The following is a 27,494-nucleotide window of genomic DNA, read 5'->3' on the forward strand; positions in this document are numbered from 1 at the left end:
ACAACTTAAAATGTTCACTAGGTTCTGTTGTTGTTACAAAACGCACCATTAAAGTCATTTGTTCCATATGGCTGATGTCAGGAGTGCAGTCCAGAATAACAGAGTGATATCTTGCTGACTTCAGATCTGCCACAGTCTTCTGTTTGACTTTTGTTGCCAGTAACTGTATGATCTCATTTGGAATAGTTTTTCCAAGGTAGTGGGTGTGTGTACATTTCTTCGGCGGTGACTCTTCTTAGATGCTCCTGGAGTACAGCATCAAACTCAGCCATCAGCTCCACAATTTTAAGGAAGTTTCCATTGTTTGGCACATACAGCTGCTCTGAAGTGCCACACAGTACTAGGTTTTGGGTAGCAAGCATTCTCACAATGGCGATGAGCCTTTTCAGAACATTTTGCCAGTAAAGAGACTCTGATGCAATTTTCTCTTGATGCTGATCATCTATGGTGGCCTTTAACCTTAGTCTCATCACAAGCTCTTTCCACCTATGGAATGCTCTCTGGTGATTTGCTGCCTTCTCATGGCATGCCAGATTTATAGTCAGATTTTTTCAATCCTTTGTTCCTGTAGAACCCAGTGTGGCTGGAACATTAGACTGGAAGAGTTTGCAACAAAAACAGTATGTAGCATTCTGGGTTTTTGAGTACATAAACCATGGCCTCTCCACTTTGTCACCATTGGGGATTTCATGCCAGAAATGTGTTGGATGGAAACTTCCATTTTCATTGTCTTTGGGGAACATGAAGTTTTTCACTTGCTGTGGCCCATGCAGTACAAGGAAGTCCCTCAGGCTACTGCTCAAGTGGGTCCACAGTCCTGGATCATCTAGACTTAAGGAACTAAACTCAGCAGCAGCTGTTTCTTGTGCCTCCACCACACTCTTTTCTGATCTACACTTTTCTTCAGGACTGTGCATGGTTACATCCATTTGAGATGCAGATATGGATCCGGCCGTAGCTGCCAGGTCACCTGCACTTTGACTAACTGGAAGATCAGGCACCTACTCACCACTCACATCCTCACTGGAGCCAGAAGGCTCACCGTGAACATTTGTGTCTATGTATCTCAGGAGAGCTCCTTCCTGCTTAGATAGAAAAGCTTCCTGCTGCCCCAGAGGGGCATTTTCTTCTTTCACTCATGACTGCTGTTCTGTGCCAGCTATAGTGGCTCTCAACACTCAGTTGAAGGGGACAAATAAGCAGGCTGGTAGCAGGGCCTGAGTGAGGGAAGATATCAGCATCTTAAGGACCTAACTGGCTCCTACTACTTCAGTTGACTGCCTGTTCTCCTCAAGTGGGTTCAGGGAAGCAGTGGGAAACAGGAAGCTCCCCGAGAAGCTGATGTTAATCAGTCCAGGCTCCTGGGGGTACTAGAGGGGTACATAAGAGTCACTTCCTCCTTTCTCTCTCTGAAGCTCTTGCTACTTTCTGTTATTCCCTCTCATCTTTTCTTCTGCCTTCCTGTTGTCTCTTGTGCCCTCCTTCCTCCAGCACAGCATTCCACCATCTCTGTACATCTAGAGCAGAGAGAATACATATGCACCAACAGCAGACACAATTTTCTACACTCTGGGTCCTAGTGGCGCCCCCCGCCCCAGTCTGGCACCTGAGGCGGCCACCTCAGTTCGCCTCATGGCAAGGCCAGCCCAGGGTTTGCCTCTTATTTAAATTTCCTACCCTGTGTTAAGTTTAGGTCACATTTTTTAACAAGTGTTTTTCAGTTGGGTGGGGAACAGAAAATGTACATTGTTTGCAAAAAACAACAACATGTATTACTATATTTGCTTAAAAACAGAACAAATTCTCTTCCTCACATCCATCCCTGCCTATTAGAATTATAGAAGATTAGAGTTGGAGGAGACCTCAGGAGGTCATCTAGTCCAACCCCCTGTTCAAGGCAGCACCAATCCCAACTAAATCATCCCAGCCAGGGCTTTGTCAAGCCTGACCTTAAAAACCTCCAAGAAAGGATATTCCACCACCTCCCTAGGTAATTCATTATCGTGCTTCACCACCCTCCTAGTGAACAAGTTTTTCCTAATATCCAACCTCGACCTCCCACACTGCAACTTGAGACCATTGCACCTTGTTTTGTCATCTGCCACCACTGAGAATAGCCAAGCTCCATCCTCTTTGGAACCCCACTTCAGGTAGTTGAAAGCTGCTATCAAATCCCCCCTCACTCTTCTTTTCTGCAGACTAAAGAAGTCCAGTTCAAAATAAGTCCATATCAAAAGCTTTGCTAAAGTCAAGGTATATCACGTCCAATGCTTTCCCCATATCCACAGAGCCAGTTATCTCATCATAGAAGGCAATCAGGTTGGTCAGGTATGACTTGCCCTTGATGAATCCATATTGACTGTTCCTGGTCACCTTCCTTTCTGCCAAGTGCTTCAACATGGATTCCTTGAGGACCTGCTCCATGATTTTTCCAGGGACTGAGGTCGGGCTGACTGATCTGTAGGTCCCCAGATTCTCCTTCTTCATTTTTTTAAAGATGGGCACTATATTTGCCTTTTTCCAATCGTCTGGGACCTCCCGATCATCACGAGTTTTCAAAGATAATGGCCAATGGTTCTGCAATCACATCAGCCAACTCCCTCAGCATCCTCAGATGCATTGTGTCCGCCCCCATGAACTTTTGCATGTCCAGCTTTTCTAAATAGTCCTTAACCTGGTCTTTCACCACTGAGGCCTGCTCACCTCCTCCCCATGCTGTGCAGCCCAGTGCAGCAATCTGGGAGCTGACCTTGTCTGTGAAGACAGAGGCTAAAAAAGCACTGAGTACTTCAGCTTTTTCCACATCATCTGTCATGAGGTTGCTTCCCCCATTCAGTAAGGGTCCCACACTTTCCCTGAGCTTCTTCTTGTTGCTAACATACCTGTAGAAACCCTTCTTGTTACCCTTCACATCCCTTTCTAGCTGCAACTCCAATTGTGCATTGACCTTCCTGGTTATACCCCTGCATGATTGAGCAATATTTTTATACTCCTCCCTAGTCATCTGTCCAAGTTTCCATTTCTTGTAAGCTTCCTTTTTGTGTTTAAGCTCACTAAAGATTTCTCTGTTAAGCCAAGCTGGTTGCCTGCCATATTTGCTATTCTTTCTTTACATTGGGATGGTTTGTTCCTGCGACCTCAATAAGGCTTCTTTAAAATACAGCCAGCTTTCCTAGACTCCTTTCTCCCCTCATATTAGCCTCCCAGGGGCTAGATAGAGGATTATATAGGGGCTAAATCTAATGATGAATGATGATATATAGGATTTTTGACACCCAAATTTAATATAACCCAACCAGCAGCACTATTTTTAGTGTCAGAGGCAAAACATGAAACCAGTGCCATTTGGCTCTGCTTACACCAGAACTGAGAATCTGCTAAGGTTCCAAATAACCATTACTCCATATACAAATAAAGACATAAACAGTAATATCATCTGACCTATGGTAATGTTGGTGTTCCTTTCTTAACCCACTGAAGTATATTTAATACATTATTTTTAATAAAGTATATTTACCTTTCAAGGGTGACAAGTCACAAATGCATGACCTAAATCATTCCACATGTAATGGAGTGTTAAGTGTAAATTAAATATGTTTATTTTATTTCACCTGTGGCTTCCCCCCCCATTAACAAACAGTGGGTTTTTTAAGTTTATGGGTGTCACACTATTAGAATGAGACGTTAAGTCTACATGAGGCTTCTGTATATTTTGTTACTGATTGTACATTGCAAAGTGTGATTAATTGAGGCAAAGGAATATATGCATTAGATATTGGAAGTCCACTGACCAGGAACAGTAACTACCTACATCACTGGAGGATTCTGCAGAAATGAAGGAATTTTAGGCTATATATTTGCAACATTACAGGTAAACAGAATAAACTGTACATCTGCCAAATGGAACCTTATTACACAGATACAGATTCTCTCAGGTTAGCTGGTGAAAGGTCAAGACTTTGTAACCTGAAAGGGTGGTTGACATGGCATATCCAATTTTCTCAGTCACTGCACTGCAAACTTTTAAGATTCTTGACATCTATAATTTTAATGGTTTGTAGCATTTAATATGTTCTCCCTAACTTTTATTGCCTCCAAGATATTCAGCTCTCAAAGTCTGCTGGCTTTAATTTGCTGAGTTTTAAAATCTAAGAGAGTTTTCTCAAGGTAACAAGATGAAAGCACAAAGAGCAATATGAGTAGTGTCTTGAAGCCTGAAACACTGACTGCTTGAAGGATCTTTCTGTACATCTTTGTAAACTACACATTGTGCCTTGTATGACTTCAAAGCACATTTTACTATCATAAACCTGTTGGCTAAATTAGCTACCCAATATTAACTAAGTTTTGAGCTGATTCTTCAATTAAACTGATAAAATCTTTCATCCTCTGAGTCCATTTTCATGACTGACTGATAAACGAAATGTCAGCTTTCCAATGAAGGCTCCATAATGAGGAATTGTATCAACAATGTATTTCACAGCAGGTCTGAGGCAGATTAGTAAATAAAGATACCCATGTTACTCTAACCATTTGTGGTAAAATACATACACAAAGGAGAGTTGCCAACTAAACTACAAATGAGGCATAAGGAAGATAATTCCCAAATGATGTCATCTTCTAATGAACAGGTTTGTAACACATATGCTAAAGGAGTATTTCTATACCTTGTAACAGTATTTTATCCTCAGGTTTTTCTCCTGAGATCTTCATTGGGATCTTCCTAGGATCAGTGCTAGGATGGTGTTGTTCAGTATATTGCCTAGTAACCTGGAAGAGGAAATGTGAGGTGGCAACATTTGACAAATATGCTAAATTATGGAGCTTAGTGAAGACTAGGGGAAATTATGAAGAATTGCAGAAGGATCTAACAAAGCTGGGTTGTGTCTAACAAAACAATAACAACACAATGGCAGATGAAACTCAAAGAAATCAAGGGCAAAGTAATGCAGATTAGATGGAATAATTAAAATAGCATTAGTTATAGTTTCAAGGAAAAATAACTAGGTGTCACTGGATAGCAGAGTGAATATATCTGCTCATAAAACAACAGCAGTTAAAAAGAGGTAAGCCTTATCAATAATCTTTAAGATACTAAATCTTCACAATGTAATTAAGCGGGGCATCTTTATACAGCATCATACACTGACTGAAATAGATCAGTACTAAGGAACTGAGCTTCTTTGATCTCTAGTAGAGGTTACCTAGATAACAAAATCAGATTACAATATGGTGTGATCCACAGTTATTGAATATCCTGGGTTAAAGCCCTCACCAACTGGATAGAAATCAATATTTTACTTCCCTAGTTACATTCATTTTCTCTCAACCTCCACTTTTTGTGTGTGCATGCACACAAGTATATAAGTTTAAGAGTGAGGATGATGTTGAGTGTGTATACACACACACACACACACACACATAGTATTCACCTATTCTGATCTTAAGTTTGTAAAGTGATATTTGATGGTGAGGGAAAGTTCAAATGAAGTTGTACCTGTAAAAACATCTAACTAAAAAAATCTATGAAGCACTTATAGCACAGATTAGTTATTTACATGAAACATGGCATTCTGCTACCACTTCAAGGGTTATTAGGAATGGTCAACATTATTGTGTCTAATTTCAACCCCATTGCAACATAGTGCCTTTGAAATAGATCAGCACAACAAGATGTATGTCCTACTTTGAGGCTTTTGAGGAAGAAACAAAAAGAAAAAATGTAGGGTGACAAATGGAGTAGAAGGGGGGGGATCAACACTGAAAAAGGGGAGCAGAAATGGAGACAAACATTTTAAGGATAAATGGTGCACTCACTTTACATACTGTCTATTGGGCACCTGCTTCTACCAGAGTTGGACTTTCTCTACCCTTGATTAAAGCAAAGACTTCCCCTTTAGCTAGGGAAATATTTTCTTTGGTTATATCATTCTTGTTAAAAGCAAAAAACATGGGTATAAATGACAGGAAAATACAATTTGGAAACTAGATCTAGTTTGGTGAATTCAAAGTATAATTGTTAAACTTTGATCTCCATGACAGTCTATCATCCCTATTATAAATATGTATGCTTCAAAGTAGACCACTTTACAGCAGATGGGATTCTAAGGTTATTTACAGATGGTATCAAACTGAATGACACAGACCTGCACAATATAGCTCCATCCTCCATTAGCAGCTCAAATGTTAGGTACTAAATTAATTGTTTTTCAGTGACTCTAGGAGCTAAATAAAGTGGCTACCTTTGAGTTTGATTCTAGTCTATGACAAAATAGAAAAAGCTAAGAGGATCAAAAATATACACATACACATAAGTGTCAAACTTCAATATGCTCTCATACAAATGAACACACCAGTTCCAGGCCTGTGGATTAATAACTTTAACACTCCCAACAAAGGCAATGAAACAGAACCATTACATCCAGTTATCTGTAATAATTTATCACACACTTTTGTTTTCCAGTATTTTTCCATATAAGACCAGATCCTAAATTTGGGACAGTGGTGGGTGATATTTATTCACATTTTGGGGGAGAAATGGGGTGGGTTGTATATATTTGTCACCGCTCTTCTTTATTTCTCCAAAACAGAGAATGCTCATCTGGGAAATCTCTCATGTGTTTCAGTGACAAAAGGTTCCTTAGGCAAGTTGTCTGTGGCTATATACAGATTTATCAAACCTGCATACAACCCTCTTATATGGATCTGTAACATGGATCTTGCTTAAACAAGACATCAGGGGGCTGAAGGCATTTCATATGCATTGCCAGTGGCAACTATTGCATATAACATGGTTTGACTGTATCAGTAATAGAGATGTATCATTGAGAACTGGCCTCAAGAGGATTGATTCATCATTGAACACCACCAGCTGGCCTTTTTCGGTCACATTGCCCACCTCGGAGACAAAGTCCCTGCACATCAAATTCAGAAGATCAGACTTGAGGTCAGGAGGGGACACTGCCCAGTTATGGAGTGGTGATGGTCACACGATCACTCGTGATTAACCACCAGATCAGTAATAACCCTGTGGAGCTCTTAGACATCTGGAATAAAGCCATACGGTGTGGTCAGAGACACTCACTGCTACGGACCCCCACTGTCTAAGTGTGGTTTTGTTCTTGTATTGAACATCATAGGCTTTAGCAGATAACTAAAACCCCTATTAGCATCTACTGGAAGGCAACTAGAGATTAACATCAATGAGAGGTCTAAAGTTACACGTCAGAGGCAATGATTCTGCAAGTTGCTGACTGCCCTCAAATTCCATTGACTATCCTGAATGTTGAGAGCACGCAGAAGCACAGAGGATCAAACTCATAGTGACTCAATATCTTGAATAAGCAAATAAATTCTCCTTGAAGAGACTCTCAAACCATGCTGTGCTATGTATTTTTCCAACTATAAAAAAATAACATATTAAAATACTAAATACTGACATGATTGATATGTATTAATTGGACAATCATTCCATTCTGTTCTTTAACAATATTTCAAAATTTCAATGCATAATTTAAATATTCCCTCTAATGTATAGTATGCTTCATAGTTCTTTGCTTGTATTTTAGTTATGTCCCAGAACATCAGGAAGAGATAAAAACATGAGCCATCATAGGGGAAACCACGGTCATTCTCATCTTGATACAAAAGTAAAGAAATGCACATTTCCCATCATTGCCCATAGTGCAAATCCCAATGCACTGAGATGGACAATGAAGCCCTAGAAACTAGGTACAGAGAATCCTAGGACTCCAAAATCCACCTCCTGCAAAATGGGGACAACCCAAATAAACTTGATTTTAACCTCCCCAAAGGTAAATCACTTAAGCTGCTAGGCGCACAGCAACTCCAGACAGATGAGGTAAAATGCAAGTGGAGGGTACTCAACACCTTTCAGAAAGTGCTCAGGGTCTTGTAGGCTTGACTTCTTAATTAGGATTAAATTAAGTTTCTGTCTGAGGTCTGCACTACAGGATTTGACCAATATACATTTATATTTGTTTCCATTGCATAACGGTTTCATCTGCAATACTAATCACAAAACCAATGAGGATCTGTCTACATACAATACTGTACAATGCAAATATTTGACTAATCAGCTCATCAAGCAAGGTCATTTCACTGCCACGCTACCAAAATTCAGGCGTAAAACAAGTTAAAATCTCATCCAGAAATGTTGCACTATTCAAATGCACCTTGGAAGTGAAGTGCATTGACAGATGGAATTAATACAGTTTCAATGTATCACTCAAATGGAAATGTGCAATAATGGCATATTTTAAAAAGAAATAAGTAGGAATTCTATAAAAAAAGTTTATCCCCAACCCACCCCCCACCCACTCCCTGCAATGTTTTCTTTAACAAGTTCTGATTAAAACTGTTTTAAATGACAATAGCAGTTACCAAAGGGGGCACAGGAAGGTGATAATTGACCTTGTCAGCTCAACTTATCCTCTTTTCCTCTGAACATTTAACTCTTGTCTACACTGCCTCTTATACCACTGAAACTTTCTTCACTCAGGGGTGTGAAAAAACACACCCCTGGGCGATGCAAGTTTCAGCGCTGTAAAGTGGCAGTGTAGATAGTGCAACAGCGCTGGGAGAAGCTCTCTCCCAGCCCTGGAGCTGTGACGACACAGCCACGCTAAAGTGCTGCCATAGATGCTGCTGTAGATGCAGTCAATTGCCTGGTGGTAATGCTGCTTCAAGGGTTTTATTGGTTAGTTCCTTTGGAACAAAATACATGTATGAGTCTAATTTAGGAGAGTTTTGTCTGACGTCCCAATGCTTTTAAGTATGATTTTAGCTGCCTTAAATGTTCACTCCGCTTGCTTTTTTTACTTCTACATTAAGCATTAAAAATAACGTAAATTCAATCCACTTATTTAATTTAAAATGATCAACTACACTTTAATCATATTGATTACATTTTCGTAACACCAGAATAGCATTTATTATTACATATGCTAAAAATACACAGAAAAGGTAGATGTGGAGATTTAAAGAGGTTTTACTTCTCATACTGAATATGAATTAGGCAACATTTCCTCTACACTTGTGTTTATATCCTGAGGATTTGTGGGGGGATGCAAGCAAGGCAATGTTTTATGTTTATTAAACTCTATCTGTATGTACTTTTCTGTACAAAGAAAACTAAGAGGTACCTACTCAAGAATATTAGCACCTATGAGTCCATCCAGTTAGATGCCAAGAACCCTCAACTGTCAGTAAGGTCAATAGACCAAATCCTAGATTGTAAGATCTTTAGGGCAGGGACTATCTCTTAATTGTACAATGCCTAGTACAATGAGCCCCAGACTGAGACCCATACAAATAAAAATTGTTGAGTTCCTTTGATTTCCAGTGAAATCTGTGGGATTTACAGGTGCTCAGCACCTCACTATATTTGATCCCAGATACTCTAGGATCAAACTCTAAATCAGAGACAGATTACAGAACAGGGTGAAGGTCTGATCTTTGAGTCAGTGGTGCTTTCTTCTTCTTTTCTTCTCCTTATTTAAATATATATTTAGTTGACCTTTATTAAAAGTGTTTCTGGAAGCTTTATAGGGACCAATAGAAACTATCTGGCTCCTGAATGAATAGAATAATTGATTGGACCAGCAATTGAATTAAGTGGAAGGCACTATATTTGAATTATTATCCTGGCATATATAATGTGTGTCAGAACAAGATTCCATTTTCAGCCCAACTCAAGTCAAAGGGAGAAAAGACACAGAATTCAGCGAGAAATTAATTCAGAGCAGACAGGAGGGAATCCTTTACAAAGCATGCCGAAAATCATCAATGTGTGGAATTGCCAACCAGCTCAATGCTGCGCACATTTAGTCTCAATTAGATGGCATTATGAAAGGAATGAGTTTTGATTGGCTTTGTATTCTGCTCCAAGTCCCAAAACATACCATATACTGTGCTTATTCCAGCATAGGAAATAGGATTTGATTCTACAATAATTGCTGCCTAATTCTCCTCCAGGGCAGAAGCACATTATGCTTCTTAGTGAAGAGAAAATTGCTACTGTTAAGTAGTTGCTGTCTCACAACTTGTTCTTAAATATATTTCCTTTCCAGGATGAGCTGAGGAAAGAAGCTTTTAGAGACATGGAGTCAATTTATGAAATGTGTTGAGCCCTGGAAACTCCTAATAACAGCAGAGGGAGATGTCAGAGCTCAGCACACAGTTTGGCCCTTCACCGTCCACCGTCCATTCAGTTCAATGGTCCCTCCAAAAATGAAACCAGATGCCAGCCCAGCACCATTTTCTTTCATTACAAAGCATGTCAGAGGCAAACTACAGCAAAACATAATTTGTCTTTTTTATTTTTTTAATGTTCACTGTTTTGTGCATTTGTTTCTTTTATTTGGCTCTTTTGGACTACACTTTGTTGTCAAAAAGTCACTGAGTAAATGACAGATCTCTGCTTGGGACACCATTTTTACCCGAAATCTACCCCAAACTTCCAATTATACCACTTATGAAAGATTTATGTACAAACTCTTACCAGATACATTCTATCCCCAAGGTAAAATAAACTCCACTCTCATGTTTTATGCTGTTTTTGTGTAGTTATTTAAAGTTCCAAAGCTCCCATCTCAGCATCTGACAATAATAGCCTCTGTGACTTTGGATAAGCCAATTAACTTTTCTACCTCAGTTTCCTATCTGTAAAATGAAGTAACACTCACCGACTTCAAAAGGGTATAGGGATTAGAAGCTACTAGTTTTTCATTAGAGCTTTTTAAAATGAGGTGGGGGGGGTTAAAAGAAAGTTTCCATAAAAATTCTGGGTATTTTTTTTGTTTTGTTTTTGTTTTTCAGGGGAAAAAATCCTTTTTGTCTTTTCCCCCTCTTCAAACACTACTGCCTCCCACTACCTGGCCAACCCTTGCTCTTTTCTTTCCTCTATACTCCCCATTGTTTTCCTTTCTTCATTTTGTCACTGGAAAAAAGGGAGAGGGGAGAAAGGAAAAAATTGCAGGGGCAGGGGAATTAACATTTTTTTCTCATCAAAACATTGGACATTTTCTACACACATGAAAAATGGTGTTTAGAAAAATGCAGGCCATTTTTTGTGAAACAACATTCAAATAGGAAAAAAAAATGTGCCCAGCTTTATTAGTTAGTTTAAGTCAGTCACCAAGATTTTCAAAAGTGACTAGTGATTTTAGTGCCTCAGTATTTGGGTGCCTAACTTGAGACACCTTAAAGGGGACTGATTTCCACCCCGCAGGTGCTCAGTACTCTCTGAATATCAGGACCCTGGAAGGCATTTCAAGTTGAGCATCCAAAAATCAAGGAGCCCCAAAACACTAGTCACTTGAAAATCTTAGTACTTTCATATACCACTCCTCATCTTCTACCTTTCTATACATTATTTCATCTATCAGGCACTCTGCAGCTGACCCTAGGGCCTGGACACACATTCTCTTGCAGATGACCTGAGTGTCACAAATGCAGCCACACAAAGTTTAGTCTGTTGAGCAATCTCTTAATCCTGCACCCTTTATGCATAAACTGCTCCTGTGGCCAAGTTTAATAGCAACCACTACAGGACCAGGGAGGGAAAGTAGATTTCAAGAAGCTGCTCATTAGCTTATCCACAGCATCCTCAGTGAGCAGCTGAAACAGATTCAAGATCACAAAGCTTTTCCTGCCCATACTGAACCTGTCCTTACCATAACCTCCTTGAATTAATTCAACTGGCCTGCTCCTCTTCATTGCAAAACACAGGTTTAGAATGTGGTAAGGCAATACCACCCCCTAGCAGGGACGCTGTGTAAGTAATACTAAGAGAAAGATATTGAGATTTTGGAGACAACATTCCATCGCACTACAATTTATGTGTAAGAGTAAGACTTGGTCCTTTTCATCATTCTTTTCAATACTGCTATTTTCTCTGAACTGTTTCATGACTATGCAATGCTAGGAAGAGACAGAGGAAAACAGACAAAGAACTTGAGCAAAATGCAGAGGTTTTTTTTCTCTCACAGGTTATGAAATACAAAGAAAATATATAGTGAATTATGGATGTCTATTTGCATTTATATGATTTTTTTCTTGTGCTGTATTTCAAAGTACTTTACAGATAATGCATTACAGTATCTGTACATGTGCTGCCCAATTGAAGAATGAATTCAGATTATGATTAAATTAATGGCACTGGCCTTTGCAAAGTCAGAAAGTTGTTGATGTTGAGGATTTTTTGGCAGGGATGGAAGGCGTTATTTGCTAGTCTCAAAATTAAAATATTTGTCCTTCATATTTCAGAGAATCAATCCTTGCCTAATAGCCCTTTCAAATGGTAGTCCTCCACCACACTTGCTGTTGTCATCTGCTAGCTTTCCAGTCCCATACCACCATATTCACCCCAACCCATGCAATGTTCCAGGTTGAGGGAGAATAGTTTGAATTAGAGAGAACAGAGTGGACCCAATAATAGAAGAGCTACTGGAGATACAAAAAGGGAGAGGTAGGTCTCAGAAAGGATTGGGAGTTGTGGCCAGAGAAGCGAGGGACAAGGAGGTACAAAGGAAAAAGAGGAAGGACAGAAGCAAGATGAGGTAGGAATGAGTAACAAAGGAAGAGGAAGAGGAGGGGAATTGTCTTCCCTTATGCTGTGCATTAGCCTTCGCTGAGTAGTCTTGTAATGTTATTGCTGCTGTCCCTCTTTCTGCTCCCTACTGTGATTATCTCCTTCTGTCATGGAATTAGTCTGTCTTAAACATTTCAAGAGGCACCTAACAGGCAGAATCATAGAATCACAGAAATGTAAGGCTGTAAAGGGCCAGGAGAGGTCATTAGTCCAGCAACCTGCACTGAGGCAGGACCAAGTATAACTAGGCCATTCCTGTCCAACCTGTTCTTAAAAACCCTTAATGATGGGGATTCCACAACCACCTTTGAAGTCTATTCCAGAGTTTAACTAACATTATCTGTAGAAAGTTTTTCCTAATATCTAACCTAAATCTCCCTGGCTACAGATTAAGCCTGTTACTTCTTGTCTTACCTTCAAGGGACATGGAGAACAATTGATCACCATTCTCTTTATAACAGCCCTTGATATATCTGAAGATTATCATCGGTTCCCCACTCAGTCTTCTTTTCTCAAAACTAAACATGCCTAATTTTTTGAACCTCTCCTCACAGTTCAGGGTTTCTAAACTTATCATTTTTGTTGCTCTCGTCTGGACTCTCTCTAGTTTGTTCACTAATTTCTTAAAGTGCGGTGCCCAGAACTGGATGAACTACTCCAGCTGAAGCCTCAACAGTGCTGGGTAGACGGGAACCATTACTTCCTATATCTTACATACTACACTCCTGTTAATACACACAAGAATTAAGCTAGACTTTTTCACAACTGCATCATATTGTTGGCTCATATTCATGATCCACTATAAACCCCAAAACCCTTTCAGCTATACTAACACCTACCCAGTTATTCCCCATTTTGTAACTGTGCATTTGATTCCCCCCACCCAGTACAGTACTTTGCACTTGTCCTTATCGAGTTTCATCTTGTTGATTTCAGACCAATTCTCCAATTTGTAGAGGTCATTTTGAATGCTAATCCTGTCATCCAAAGTGCTTGCAATCCCTCCCACCTTGGTGTCATCCACAAATTTTATAAGCCTACTCTCCACTCTATTATCCAAGTTATTAATGAAAATATTGAATAGTCCCAGACCCAGGACAGACCCCTGCAAAACCCCACTAGACATCATCTTCCACTGTTACAGTGAGCCATTGGTAAATATTCTTTGAGTAGGTTTTTTCAACCAATTGTTCTCCCACCTTACAGTAATTTCATCTAGACCATATTTGCCTAATTTACTTATGAGAATGTCATTTGTGCCAAAAGCTTTACTAAAATCAAGATATCTCATGTCTACTACTTCCCTCCATGCACGAGGCCAGGAACCCTCTCAAAAAAGGAAATTAGGTTGGGTTGGCATGACAAATCCATGTTGGCTATTAGTGATCACCCAACTATCCTCAAGGTGATTACAAATTCATTGTTTAATAATATGTTCCAGTGTCTTTCCAGGTCTATATAATTGCCCAGGTTTTGTTTGCTCCCCTTTTTACAGATAGGTACTATGTTTGCCTTTCTCCAGTCCTCTAGGCCGTACCCATCCCCATGAGTTCTCAAAGATAATCGCTGATGATTTCGAGATTGCTTCAGCTAGTTCCTAAACTGAATTTCATCAGGCCCAGATGAATATATCTAAATTAGTTAATATTCTCTAACCTGTTCTTTCCTGATTTTTGGCTTGTGTTCCTTCCCCTTGGCTGTAAATATTACTTGTGTTAAGTAACTGGTCACAATTTACCTTTTTAGTGAAGACTGAAGCAAAATAGATATTAAACATCTCAGCCTTCTTGATGTTGTCCATTATTAGCTCTACTTTCTAAAGGACCTACAGTTTCCTTCATCTTTCTTTTGATGGTAATATATTTATAGAACCTCTTTTTATTGCCTTTTATGTCCCTTGCTAGGTGTAACTCTTTTTGTAACTTTCTGATTTTGTCCCTGAATGCTTGCGCTACACTTTTGTACTCCTCTTTAGCAATTGTCCATATTTCCACTTTTTGTAGGATTCCTTTCTGAATTTCAGATCATTAAAGCACTCCTCATGAAGCTATATTGGCTTCTTGCTATTCTTCCTTCACATCGGGACAGTTTGCTATTGTGCCCTTAATATTGTCTAAACATGTGTGAATGCTGACAAAATAATAATGATTTTCATAAGAGGGTGGAGTTGTGAAGACTCATTGCTTTTTTGCTTACTGTGCTATAATTTATGAATACAAATTTCAGGATGCATAATACTGGTCAGATGTTAAATGTATCATGAGAACTGTTGGGGGTTTCGTGTGCATGCATGTGTGTGTGCAAGGAAATATTACCGTGATGCTGGTAAACCAGGTGTCAGCTCTTGCCAAGTCTGCAGGCATCAGCTGAGCAGTGACAAATTCATAGCTGGAAACCAGACCTGCTCACTTATATGTTAATAGTGGTCAAGATAGGTGTTAGATTTGTAAGAATGTGTTTAGTGTTTAGACTCTTGTGACGTTATCTGATTAAAATATGACCATGTAGATCATTGTTGCTACCATGGTTATATAATTGCAACAAATCTTGTACAAAATATGTCAAGTAAGGTGTCTATGGAAAGGTTGTGATTTGCTGAATAAGATTATGCTATCATTTTTGTATCTGAAGTTATAAGTTTTGGCTCTATACCTGTATTTCAAATGTATGCTTCTGGGTAGTACCCACAAGGTGTTTAGTCAGCACATTGTGAAGGAACTGTTCAAATAGAGTGGTCCATTAAAGAACACTTAATTCACAATGGAAGATGCCAATCTACACTTAATGGACTTTCCTGCTATGACTAAGTGAAAGCATGCATGAACATGTGACTTACCCGTGTGACTCCAAACACCATCCTGCTACCTGTAATTTTCCACAGTGAGAACAATGGGTTTCTCTTCACTTGAGAGAAGCTATAAAAGGCGCTGGAAACACTTCCATTTTGCCTATTTCCTGTTCAAACCTCTGGAGTATGAACAGGGCCACCCAAAGGATTCAGGGGGCCTGGGGTCTTCAGCAGTGGGGGCCCCCCGCTTCGGTGGTAATTCGGTGGTGGGGGGTCCTTCCATTCCGGGACCCGCTGCCAAAGTGCCCCGAAGACCCGCGGCAGGGGGCCCCCACCGCTGAATTGCCACCGAAGACCCGGAGCGGAAGCAGCTCTGGGGGGCCAGGCCCCGTGAGAGTTTTCCGGGGCCCCCGGAGCAAGTGAAGGACCCCACTCCAGGAGCCCCAAAAAACTCTAGTGGTAGCCCCTGCGGGGCCCGTGTCAAATTGCCCCACTTGACTCTCCCCTCTGGGCGGCCCTGAGTATGAACTTATACTAATAGGAGCATTCTAACCATTCTAATGAGGACCTTCCAATGACTTGGAAGCACCCAGAGACTTAACAAGCCAGCAGTTCATTCCGTCACTGCCACAAGCCTGATCCAAAAATGTTGCAATTATTGTATGTATTTGATTCCTTTAACCAATTTTAACGTTAACCTTTCTTTCTTTTTATAAATAAACCTTTAGATTTTAGATACTAAAAGATTAGAAAGAGTGTGATTATTGGGCAAAATCTGAGTTATATATTGACCTGGGTATGTGTCTGGTCCTTTGGGATCAGAAAAACCCTTTTGTTTGATTAAACTGGTTTTAAATAACCCCTCATCTTTAAATCTAGTGTCTGGGTGTTGAATCCATGACTGGAATGCCTAACAAGGCTGCTTTTTTGACTTCTTGTTAGCCAGTGTGGTGAAACAGAAGTTTACTTTTGTTGCTGGTTTGGTATATCTTATGGAAAAATAACCCACAGTTTTGGGGTGTGTCTGCCATATTTCTCAGCAGTTTGTCCTGAATTTGGTATTCTCAGTTGTGACCTCTGTTCCCTGTAAGCTGTGCACTTGAGCGGCCGCCCAAGAGAGATTCAAATGATGCCCAGCCGATTAGCAGAGTGCGCACAGCTGGCACTATGTGTTCAGGTGCCACTCCCCCAATGTTTCTCCCTTCTGCAGCAGCTCCCAGGATCCTCCTGATGGCTATGTAGAGCGGGGAGGTGGGAAGGTGGTGGATGCTGATTTCAGGGTGTCCCCCTTCCCCCATCCCTGTACCCCATTGCCGCAGAGCAGGGGAGAGGACACATCCTGGCTCAGAGCTGCTGCAGTGAACAGTAAGTGCCTTTCTAAAGACAGTGCACTGAGATTTCCCCAGCAGCCAGCTCACACAGTATCTCTCTATCGTGCGCACACTCCCGCCCCTGTACCCTCCTATCTCTGCAGAGCAGGGGAGGGTAAACAACAGGGCTCAGGAGAGCTTTCAGTTAGTGTCTTCAAGAGACAGCACATGGCAGCTCTCAAACGTTCCCAGCAGCGTGCACACACACAGTCTCTGTGTCACACAGTCTCTATATCTCACACACACACGTACGTGTCACACGGTGACTCTCTCTCTCTCTCTCTCTCTCACTCACACACACACACACAGTCTCTTTCATACTCACCTCCCAACGATACTTGTATTATTGTTGTTGTTACTTCTTGGTACTGCAATGCACATATATTCTCTGTAATTTTATTCTTTCAAAGTGTATTATTTTAGTGTTTTTACTGGTCTATGCATTTCAGAATTTTTATTTCTTAAATTTAATTCTTTGAGTAGAGAATTCTAAAATGCCCAACCTATCCTGGCTGGAGTAATTATCCCTATGGTAACTTTTAAAAATATATATATTATATCTAGGTTTTTTGCTTCTACTGATGGCACACATCCACACAAAACTCAGTGCACATAAAATTTATTCTGCAAATGGATGGGAAAAAAATAGAGGGAACATTGGTTGAGACCCACAGACACATGGTGACAACTCTATAAAATGCTTGTAAGTTGCAGCATGCATTAATCTTACATGTAATTTCTGTATTACATGCTACAAGGTAAAATGTGTTTGTTTTATAATTGTAAAAATGCCTGCTCTGAATTTGTGAACTCAGATGGGAAAAGTGGCTCCCCTAACGCCCCCAGAAGGACTATCAAAATTAAGTGGGCCAGTGTAGGACAAAAGCTTTGTTAATTGCCTCATCCGATTGGTCTGAATGCTGGAAGAGGGAAATAGAAATAGCTAGAAGGAAGATTTTTCATTTCTTTGCTGTTAGGACTCTGAGAAAGGCTGGAGCTATGAAACAAAAAAGCAGAGCTCCCCGGGGTTGACCTGGGTTAAACCTTACAAAGGCATTCCATACTGATACATTACTACATTTCTGTCATCTTTTGAATCACAAACTGAAATTTGTGTATACATGGTTGCTTGCTTTAACCTGTAAATAACTCATTTCTCTTTTCCTAGATAATAGATCTTTAGTTAATTACAGGACTGGCTACAGGAATTGTCTTTGGTGTGAGATCCAAATTACAAGTTGATCTTGGGTAAGTGACTGGTCTCTTGGGATATGGAGCAACCTGAATATTTCATGATTTTGGGTGTAAATCACCATTTATCACTAATTCCTGGTTGGAAATATAGACTGGAGATCCCAAGAGTGACTCTATGGTAAGACAGCAACAGTGATTTAGCAGTTCACATTTGTTATTGGGTTGTTGAAATCTAATTACAGAACACACCACCAGTTTGGGGTGTCTGCCCTGTTTTTGATAGTCTGCCCTGAGGTAGGCACTCATGGTTGTGAGCCACTCCAGGCAGAGTGACAACTACAAAATCTTCTTACTGACTGTTTCATGTGAGTATCAGGCAGGAATCAAGTTTGAGGGAAATACCTTTTTCAAACCATAACCCCATGTTACAACAGAAAAAAGTCCCAGGATTTCATTCCATTGAGCCATAAAGACAGACAGGCTAATCATGACCCTCACTTTGAGAACCCAACATCGACATCAAGCCCCATACACAACTGCAGAATGTTTTTACCAAAGTAATCACCATTTAAATAGTTTTGACATTTAAATAGTCCGTATTGGAGTCAACACATTTAGGTCAATAGGGGCAGTTCACACCTATGGTTTCTCTATACCTGCCATAGGACAGGATTGCATCAATTCTTATTCTGAATAGCAGCAACGCAATGACTTGAAACTTTTTTTTAAAAATGAAAACCTACATTTTTTCAGCAGCTGATGTGGCTGCTAGAGAAGCACTAAGCATGGCATGCCACAGCATCCGAGCCCAGTCTGCTGCTCAGTTTCAGAGAAGCCATTCCTGAGAGAAAAGCTGTATATGAACATGAATATAATTTGCTCTTTGTTCCACTCTCCCCATCCCACCCCACCCCATAAGTGCTTAACAGTAATTTGAATTCCAGAAGAGAAATCTCCCCTCTAGAAACTATTAGGTCCTGACTGCTGTTTTTTTCTCATGAACCATTAAACCCTTTCGCTGAACCACTTTGACTCTGCTACTGAGTGCTCTAATTGCAAACATTACTGATAAATACTGTATTACTTAATGATAAATTAGCAGCATTTGGCACTGGCAGTACAGTATGCACAGTACTAGAACAGAATTTAGATAAGCATAGGAAAATGTGTTCTACATACTGCAGTAGAAATTAGGGACACAATTAATGGATGCTGGCGGCATTGCACATTGGCAACAGTGCTATTCCAGACATTGCTCAGTGACTGCTAATAGAGGCAGAAGCATTTTTCCCCATGTACTAAGAGATAAGTTTTACTACAAACCAACATTTTCATCAGACACACACACCAACACTATAGTACATCTGCAATTTTTTTATGTATGTAAGCATACATAGCAGGGGGTTTGGTTACCTTAATTTTGCTGTGATAAGATTGACAAAGTTGACCAATTTTTGGCCCACTTAAAATGTTACTGGGCCTAAGACTGTCACAGCCTTCTAACATCTAATTAGTAGTTTGATTTTGGAGATGTGTAAAGGAACAATCAGGGCTGGCCCTAGACCAAATGGTGTCCCAGGTGAGGAGCATCTTTGGCACCATCCCTCTCCATTTGTTAAACTTTTGAATACCTTATTTTTTATTCCATTTGTAGCCCATTTCTCAACTTTGATGCACAATTTGCATGCATCATTTATCTCTGTCATAGAAGATGATACACTTCCCTTTTGTCACTGTCATAAACATACAGCTAAGGGTAGAATAAAATCCCTCTTTTACCTGTAAGGGGTTAAGAATAGCCTGGTTGGCATAACCTCAAATAACCTGGTTGGCATCTGACCAAAAGGACCAAAAAGGAAAGAAGATACCTTCAAATCTGTGGGGGAAGGGTTTTTCTCTCCCCCCTCCCCCCATCTCTTTGTTGTTCTCTCTGGGACAGAGAGGGACCAGCGCAGGAAAAACCATCTCCTAAAACCCTACCTGAAATAAGGATCCAAGATTACAAAAATTGTAAGTAATAGCAAGGAAATGCATTAGCTTATCTTTTGTTTTAGCTTGTGAATTTTCCCTATGCTAAGACAGAGGTTTATTCCTGTTTTTTGTAACTTTGAAGTTTTGCCTAGAGGGGAATCCTCTGTGTTTTAAATCTTATTACCCTGTAAAATTACCTTCCATCCTGATTTTACAGAGGTACTACTTTTATTTTTTTTTCTTTATAACAAAGTTGTGCTTTTAAGAACCTGATTGGTTTTTAGTGTCCTAAAAACCCAAGGGTCTGGTCTGTGCTCACCTTGTATACCTATTTGGTTGGGATATTATTCTCAAGCCTCCCCAGGAAAGGGGGTGAAGAGGCTTGGGGGGATATTTTGGGGAAATAGGAACTCCAAGTGGTCCTTTTCTTGAATCTTTGTCTAACTCACTTGGTGGTGGCAGTGATATCGTCCAAGAACAAGGAAGAATTTGTGTCTTGGGGAAGTTTTAACCTAAGCCGGTAGAAATAAGCTTAGGGGGTCTTTCATGCGGGTCCCCACATCTGTACCCGAGAGTTCAGAGTGGGGAGGAAACCCTGACAGTCACTAACAACAAGAACAGCACCCCAAGCCCAGGGCCCCCCAAGCTTGGCACCCCAGGCAGGCACTTGGGTCACCTGCCCCTAAATCTGGCCCTGGGATGTTAAGCAAAATCAGGCAACACTGGAAACATTTGGTTGAAAGCATCTAATCAGGGACAAAGGTCATTTTCATCAGCATTCTCTCAAAGGGGGAGTTAGCAGAAATAAAAAAGGCACAGAGAAATGTAATTCTAACTACAAATGAAAACAAAATCTTTTTCTCTCCTCAAGTTAGATCAATAATTTTCAAGCTTCTTGAGCCAAAGGACCATTTACTAAATTACTTTCCTCATCAACTCTCTCCTCAAAAAAAGCCTGCCCCCTTTTCAAGTGTTTTTGTTAATTTTAATCAAAACATCATGTCCACAAGTTGCCAACTGGGCTTTCTTCAGGACTGGTCTAGCAGCCGTGCAGTGGCAATATTGTTTGACCAGCCTACTAAACAGAGTAATTTGCAATCTTCTACCTGAAAAAAAATCAAAACAAAACAACAAAAACTGCCCTTTAGAAGTGTCCTCCAGCATCAAGAGGAGAAGTTAACCATGCAGGGAGATGGTTAGCAGAGTATCCAGAGAAGGAGATGAAAACAAATACTGCAAGAAAAACTCCACCGCCTAACACAAGCTCAAATCAGAGTGTAACTATGTTATTTATGTAGGTGCACACCTGTGGGGTTGCATGTAGCTACTATCAGTCATGTATTTTACTGAAACACTTTGGCATTAAACTACAAATAGTTCACCTAGGATTCCTTACTGTTTTTCTTCCTTCTTTCCATTTCCTTTGCTTCATTTTCAGCTTGCCACTTTTTCCTCCATCATCTTCACTCTCATTCCATCCTTCTTGGCTTCACTACCTTCCTCGCCCCACCTTTCCCCTGGCCCACAAGAACTTCTCCCTTCCCTCTCACTTTCATCTCATGCCTAAACCAGTCCCATCAATCTCAAGTATCCTTAATTTTACAGATCATCATTCACTTGAAGAGGTTTGAGGTAAGGCGACCATATGTCCTGTTTTTGCCAGGACAGCCCCTTTTTTAAGCCCTGTCCTGGCTGTCCCAACAACTTTTTTTTTCTCTCTCTCAAAAGTGGGCATGTGTCCCATTTGCTCTTGCTGACTCAATCAGTTGGCAAGAGCAAATGGGACACATGCCCACTTTTGTCAAAAAAGTGGAGTAACGTACTGAGGTGGCAAGCAAAGATGCCAGCCCCATGCGGTGGGGGAGGCAGCATTCCAGCATGTAGGGGCCAGGCAGGCTTCCAGCGACCAGCATCAGCCCTGGGGCGGGGAGGGGTGCTCTGGTGAGCAGCTGAGGGTGTCACATTTTCCCTTTGGGAAATATGGCCACCCTAGTTTGGGGACATTTCATGCTACAATGCAAAATTCTCCCACATCTGCTATTCTTGTTTTCAGAAAAGAAGCTGCTAACTCACATAATCTTCACTGGCCAGACATTTGAAAGGCCAGCTGCAGGGACTTTCTCCCCCACTACCCGAGAAACACATCAAGTTCATGTTTGTGGGAAGGAATAGGAGTTCTCTGCCCTCTCCCTGCCCTGTGGCCCTTTCATTAAAAATAAAGGTGACAGTATAGTCCATGTTTGGACAGCAATACATATTGACCTCATAAATTGTTAAAAATAAAGAAAACTTGCCAATTCTTCTATTAGACAGTAGACAATGGTATGTCCCTAACACTGGTGCTATAGATCACTGGCTAAATGTAGTGCCTACAAAAGGAAACAAAATCCTTCAGTGCCATCTAGCGGGCACTTATGAACTAGCAGATCAAGAATTACCTCTGCATGCTACAAGAAACCCAGGAAAAAAACAGTTATACCCAGGAAAATTTTCTATAGTAATGTGTTTAACCCTAATCTGTAATACAAAAATAAGCCTCACTGCAAAAAGAGTGATGTAACGGTACACTTGGAATCCAGGTGCACAAGAGCTTCCCTACCATCCATTTGTACTAAATCTAGAAAGGTTCTCTGTAGTAAAGTTTAAACTGAATGGGTAGAACAGAATTAAACATCACCTCACTTATCTAACCCTCACTTTCACCAGTGTTACTCAGTCATCACCTCTCCCCACCCTAGCTGCTGAGAAAAAGAGAGGCCATTGGAGAACAGGGGGTTTGATCAGTACAGCAATCTTTTTGCTCTTCTTGGATGTTTGGTGGAGTGCATCCCCTACTGCCTGACACACTTGACAGTACAAAATATCCACTCTCCACCGCCCCCACCCCCTTGCACAGGGAAAGAAAAGCCATGACTGAAATTTCTCTTGTTCCCAGTAGCCAAAGAGGATAATTGGTTGGTTGGGGGGAGGGGGGGAAGAGACGCGTGTGAGGTAGTGGTGGTATGTCTGAGATATTAAGGTACTGTTATGACATCACAATTCAGCATCAGGACAGCTCACTTGTATCTCTGCACTTTAATTCAGTTATTAAATGACTCTCTAAGCTCTTTAAATTTGAGCCTTACCTTCCTAGATGACACAGTTACTAACCTTTCCATAACTGGCATTATTCGAGATGTGTTGCACATGTCCATTCCACTGTAGATGTGCGTACATGCTCGTGCACAGTTGTCAAGAGTTTTTTCCCTTAGTGGTATCTGTCAGAGTAGCACGAGTGCTCTCTGCTGCCTTGCAGACTGCATGCAGGCATAAAGAGCAGAGCCAGCTCCAACCTCTCTCAGTTCCTTCCTACAGGAAGACTACAATAGAGAGAGGAAGGAGGGCAGGTTGTGTAATAGAAATATGCAGTACATCTTGAAGAACAACAGTTATGGAAAGATTAGTAATAATTTCTTCTTCAAGTGATTGCACAGTGCAGGTGACTCAAAGCAGTCCCAAGTGAAGGTGTGTTGGGAGTCTACTTGAATAGGGACCATTCATCAAAATGTAGCATCTCTAGATTCTTATTCATTGATTCTAGGACTGGAAGAGACCTCAAGAGTCATGGCAGGACCAAATACTGTCTAGACCATCCCCAATAGACATTTATCTAACCTACTCTTAAATATCTCCAGAGATGGAGATTCCACAACCTCCCTCGGCAATTTATTCCAGTGTTTAACCACCCTGACAGGAAATTTTTCCTAATGTCCAACCTAAACCTCCCTTGCTGCAGTTTAAGCCCATTGCTTCTTGTTTTATCCTTAGAGGCTAAGGTGAACAAGTTTTCTCCCTTCTCCTTATGACACTCTTTTAGATACCTGAAAACTGCTATCATGTCCCCTCTCAGTCTTTTCCAAATCAAACAAACCCAATTCTTTCAGCCTTCCTTCATAGGTCATGTTCTCAAGACCTTTAATCATTCTTGTGGCCCTTCTCTGGACCCTCTCCAATTTCTCCACATCTTTCTTGAAATGTGGTGCCCAGAACTGGAAACAATTCTTGATAGTGTAGTGAGAGGCAAACGTTTGACATAAGACCAGCTTGCCACTTTGCAAATGTCTAATACGGGAATGTTAGCCAGAAAGGCTGCAGAAGTTGCTTGGGACCTAATCTAATAACCCAGCACTCTCTCCAGTGGCTTCATGTTAGCCAGCTGGTAATATAGGCAAATACAACTGGATGTCCAAGATTATATCCTTTGAGTAGAAACATGACTACCCTTCATTCATGAGCAATTGAGTCAAAGACCTGAAAGGTTTAGTCCATTCCAGATAAAATGCTAAAGGTTTTCTATTGTCCAGAGTGTGCAGTCTCGCCTCACCCTTGTTACCATGAGACTTTAGGAAGAAGGTTGGTAAGAAGATTGCTTGGTTAATATGAAAAGTGGAAACCACTTTTGAAGATGGACTTTGTCTGCATAGAAAACCATGTATGGAAGATTTGATACTAGCACCCTCAGTGCCCCACTCTCCTGGCCAGTATAATGGCTACTAATAATGCTACCTTCAGTCTGGACCAGATGGAAAAGCTCTTCCATTTAGCCAAGTAAGTAGTTCTATCTGGTTGATGTTTTTCTACTATGCAGCAGCACATTCTGAACTTCTCTAGAGCAGGTCTCCTTCGCCGATGTTAACCATAAAGCCTCCAAGCAGTCAGATGAAGGGCCTGAAGATTGGGGTGGAGGAGGTAGCCACACTTCTGTGAAATCCAGTCTGTGTGAAGCAGGGACTGTCTGATAGGTCTAAGAGTAAGGGACTGACTGATAGGTCTAAGAGCTCTGAAAACCACGATGATGGGGCCATACTGGGGCAGTCAGTATAACACGGGCCTTGTCCTGCTACACCTTGCACAGAACTCTGGGCAGAAGAGGGATGACGGGGAAAGTGTACAGGAGATCCTCACCATGACCGCTGGAAAGCATGCATCAATGAGCCATGACTGTGGCTTGCCCAGGAGCAAAACTGGTGACATTTTCTGTTGCCTTTTGTTGCAAACAGATCCACATGGGGAATTCGGCAGAGCTGGAAAATGGACCTTACTATGTCTGGGTGAAGGGACCATTCGTGGTGATTGATAAACAACCTGCTAAGACAATCAGCCAGCTTATTTTGAGACCCTGGAAGGAAGGCCACATTTAGTAGTACAAAATTGCCAGTGCAGAAGTCACAAAGCAGAATTGCTTCCTGGCAGAGTAGTGAGGACTGGGCACTCCCCACTTCCCGTTTGTTTAGTTAGTGCCCAATCTCAATACTGGCAATACACTGTGCTCTCTGGGTTTCAAACTCTGCCACTCTTCTGGGAAGTCAGTGCCTATCAGTGACCCTCACCCCAGCTGCCTTAAGTGCTTGTGGTAGATTCTTATGCTGTAGCATCTGTAAGGGATTTAAGCCCACTTGTAGCAATGTGGTGCCTCCTGCTGGTCTCTTCTGGGAATTAGCTCTGCCAACCTTGAAGCACCCACTGCAGGCCGGTATCTCACTGCCACTTGGCCCGTGTCCCTCCCTGGCAGGGCCGGCTCCAGACCCCAGCGCGCCAAGCGTGCGCTTGGGGCGGCGTGCCACGGGAGGGTGGCAGGCGGCTCCGGTGGACCTCCCGCAGGCATGCCTACGGAGGGTCCGCTGGTCCCACCGGTCCGGGGGAGCATCCGCAGGCATGCCTGCGGCCACCAGGCGCCGCGGCTCCAGCGGACCCTCCGCAGGCATGCCTGCGGGAGGTCCACCGGAGCCGCGGGACCGGCGACCACCAGAGCGCCCCCCCGCGGCGTGCCGCCGTGCTTGGGGCAATGGAAATCCTAGAGCCGCCCCTGCTCCCTGGACTCCGGTGTCCGATTATCTGGGGTGCTGCCCCCTGGCAGTAAACACCTCAGTCTCGGGGTCTCCCGTCCCCAAGGAACCCTCACCCCCTATCCCCACTTCACCTCAATTGTAGGCTACTGCCAGTCACCAACTTGCCCTCATGCCCTGAGGCAGACTAGAGTGACAGACATTCATCATAGCCAAGGTTGGGTCTGGACCTGCTGCCTCTCTCTGCAACCCAGTGTCTCTATGGGGCCTTGAACAAGGCCCTGCAGCCTGGGGAGTTGCCAGCCTAGAGCTCCCCAGCCCCTCTGGCCTTTCCCCAGCCTTGCCTCACTCTAGGCACCCTGAGCTTCCCAGCAGCCAGGCCCCTCTCCCTCTGAAGGCAGAGAGAGACTGACTGTGCTCCTGGCTCAAAGCCTTTTTATAGAGGCCAGCTGTGGTCAGTTTGGGGCGTGGCTCCCAGGGGTGCCTACTTCCCAATCAGCCTGGGAGCTGCTTGCCCCAACAACAGCCCTCTGCTGGACTGTTCTAAGCCCCTCAGGGCAGGAGCGGGTGACCACCCCGCTACACCACTCCAAGAAGGATGGGACAGTCAGACTTAAATATCTTCTTCTGGAATGAGTGCTACATCCTCCATCTGAACCATCTAGCTCAGTCAGGGTAACGAGTACCTCAGCAGGAGTTAGTAGTGCATCTCTGGCATTACTAGTATTGAGAGGCAGATCAGTGTTTCCAGGACCAAAGAAGAGCATTGTAAATTGGATTTGGTACCAGGATCAAAAGAGGCAAAGAGGTCAAGCTCATGTAAAGTCTTGGGAGTGCGCTCAAAGAGGAGGCAGTCTCTGGAGCATACCTCTGAGCTGGGTAGTTTGTTGACTCCAGAGCGTGACTCCTGATGTACCATTATTGGCACTGCCTCATGACCTGGTATCATAGAATACTTTCCCAATACCATTTACTTCCAAGGCATTTAAGGCTGCAAGAGACTCATTAAATCTCGCAGAACTGCCATCATTAGTAATTCAAGAGTCTTGCCTGGTGCCCAACGTACCAACATTAGCGACTTCACCTTCACACTGTGCATGTCCACCAGAATCGGCTCTTAGTGTACCAATTAATATGGCACTGTCTAGGGAAAAGCCACAGATGAACTACTGAGCTATCCTTTCTTTAGAGTCTGAACATACCTCACTGGTACTGAGAGATACAGCCCTACTATCCCTGCAAGAAGAGGATTCTTCTTCATCAGATTGTGAAGTGGGTTCCTCTGTGTCCCAACCTCATTGTTCTCACCATCTGCAATATACTTCTTGTCCATTCTGGTTTCAGCATCAGTATCAACAGGGGGCATACTGAAAAGTTGGCGACTGGGGCCGTATCAGTGGCCTTTTGAAACCCATGGGAATTTCCCCCTCAGGAGAAAGCATCACCTCACCCACCTCACCTGACTCCACCTACTGGCCATCAGGAGCATCAAGGCCGCAAACATCCTAGGGTTGGTACCGAGCCTGGCACAGAGCAGATTCAGGACTCCTCTCATAAGCATCCATGAGAGGAGCAGGAACTGGAGCAGTCCCCAGCACCATTGGCATCCTCTTCCTCATTCTCTGATTAGGTAATTGTGGTAGATCCTATCTCTCTGCCCCCTGATGATTTCAAGACTCATTAAGAATTGTTGAGGAGGATGGCTTTGGCCCTAGATCCACCCAGAGGCGATC

At 42.1% G+C, this 27,494-nt stretch overlaps 1 long non-coding RNA gene across 1 annotated transcript; it reads right to left on the reverse strand.

Moving 5' to 3' along the window:
- Positions 1–2,548: 2,548 nt before the first annotated feature.
- LOC120398723 lies at positions 2,549–27,239 on the reverse strand. The gene is made up of 3 exons (XR_005594662.1): positions 27,221–27,239; positions 4,668–4,770; positions 2,549–2,577 (listed from the first exon to the last, which is right to left on the reverse strand). It is a non-coding gene; the product is annotated as an uncharacterized LOC120398723 (long non-coding RNA).
- Positions 27,240–27,494: the final 255 nt, after the last annotated feature.

This window comes from Mauremys reevesii, linkage group 2, assembly GCF_016161935.1.
Source record: "Mauremys reevesii isolate NIE-2019 linkage group 2, ASM1616193v1, whole genome shotgun sequence".
Taxonomy (NCBI): Eukaryota; Metazoa; Chordata; order Testudines; family Geoemydidae; genus Mauremys; species Mauremys reevesii.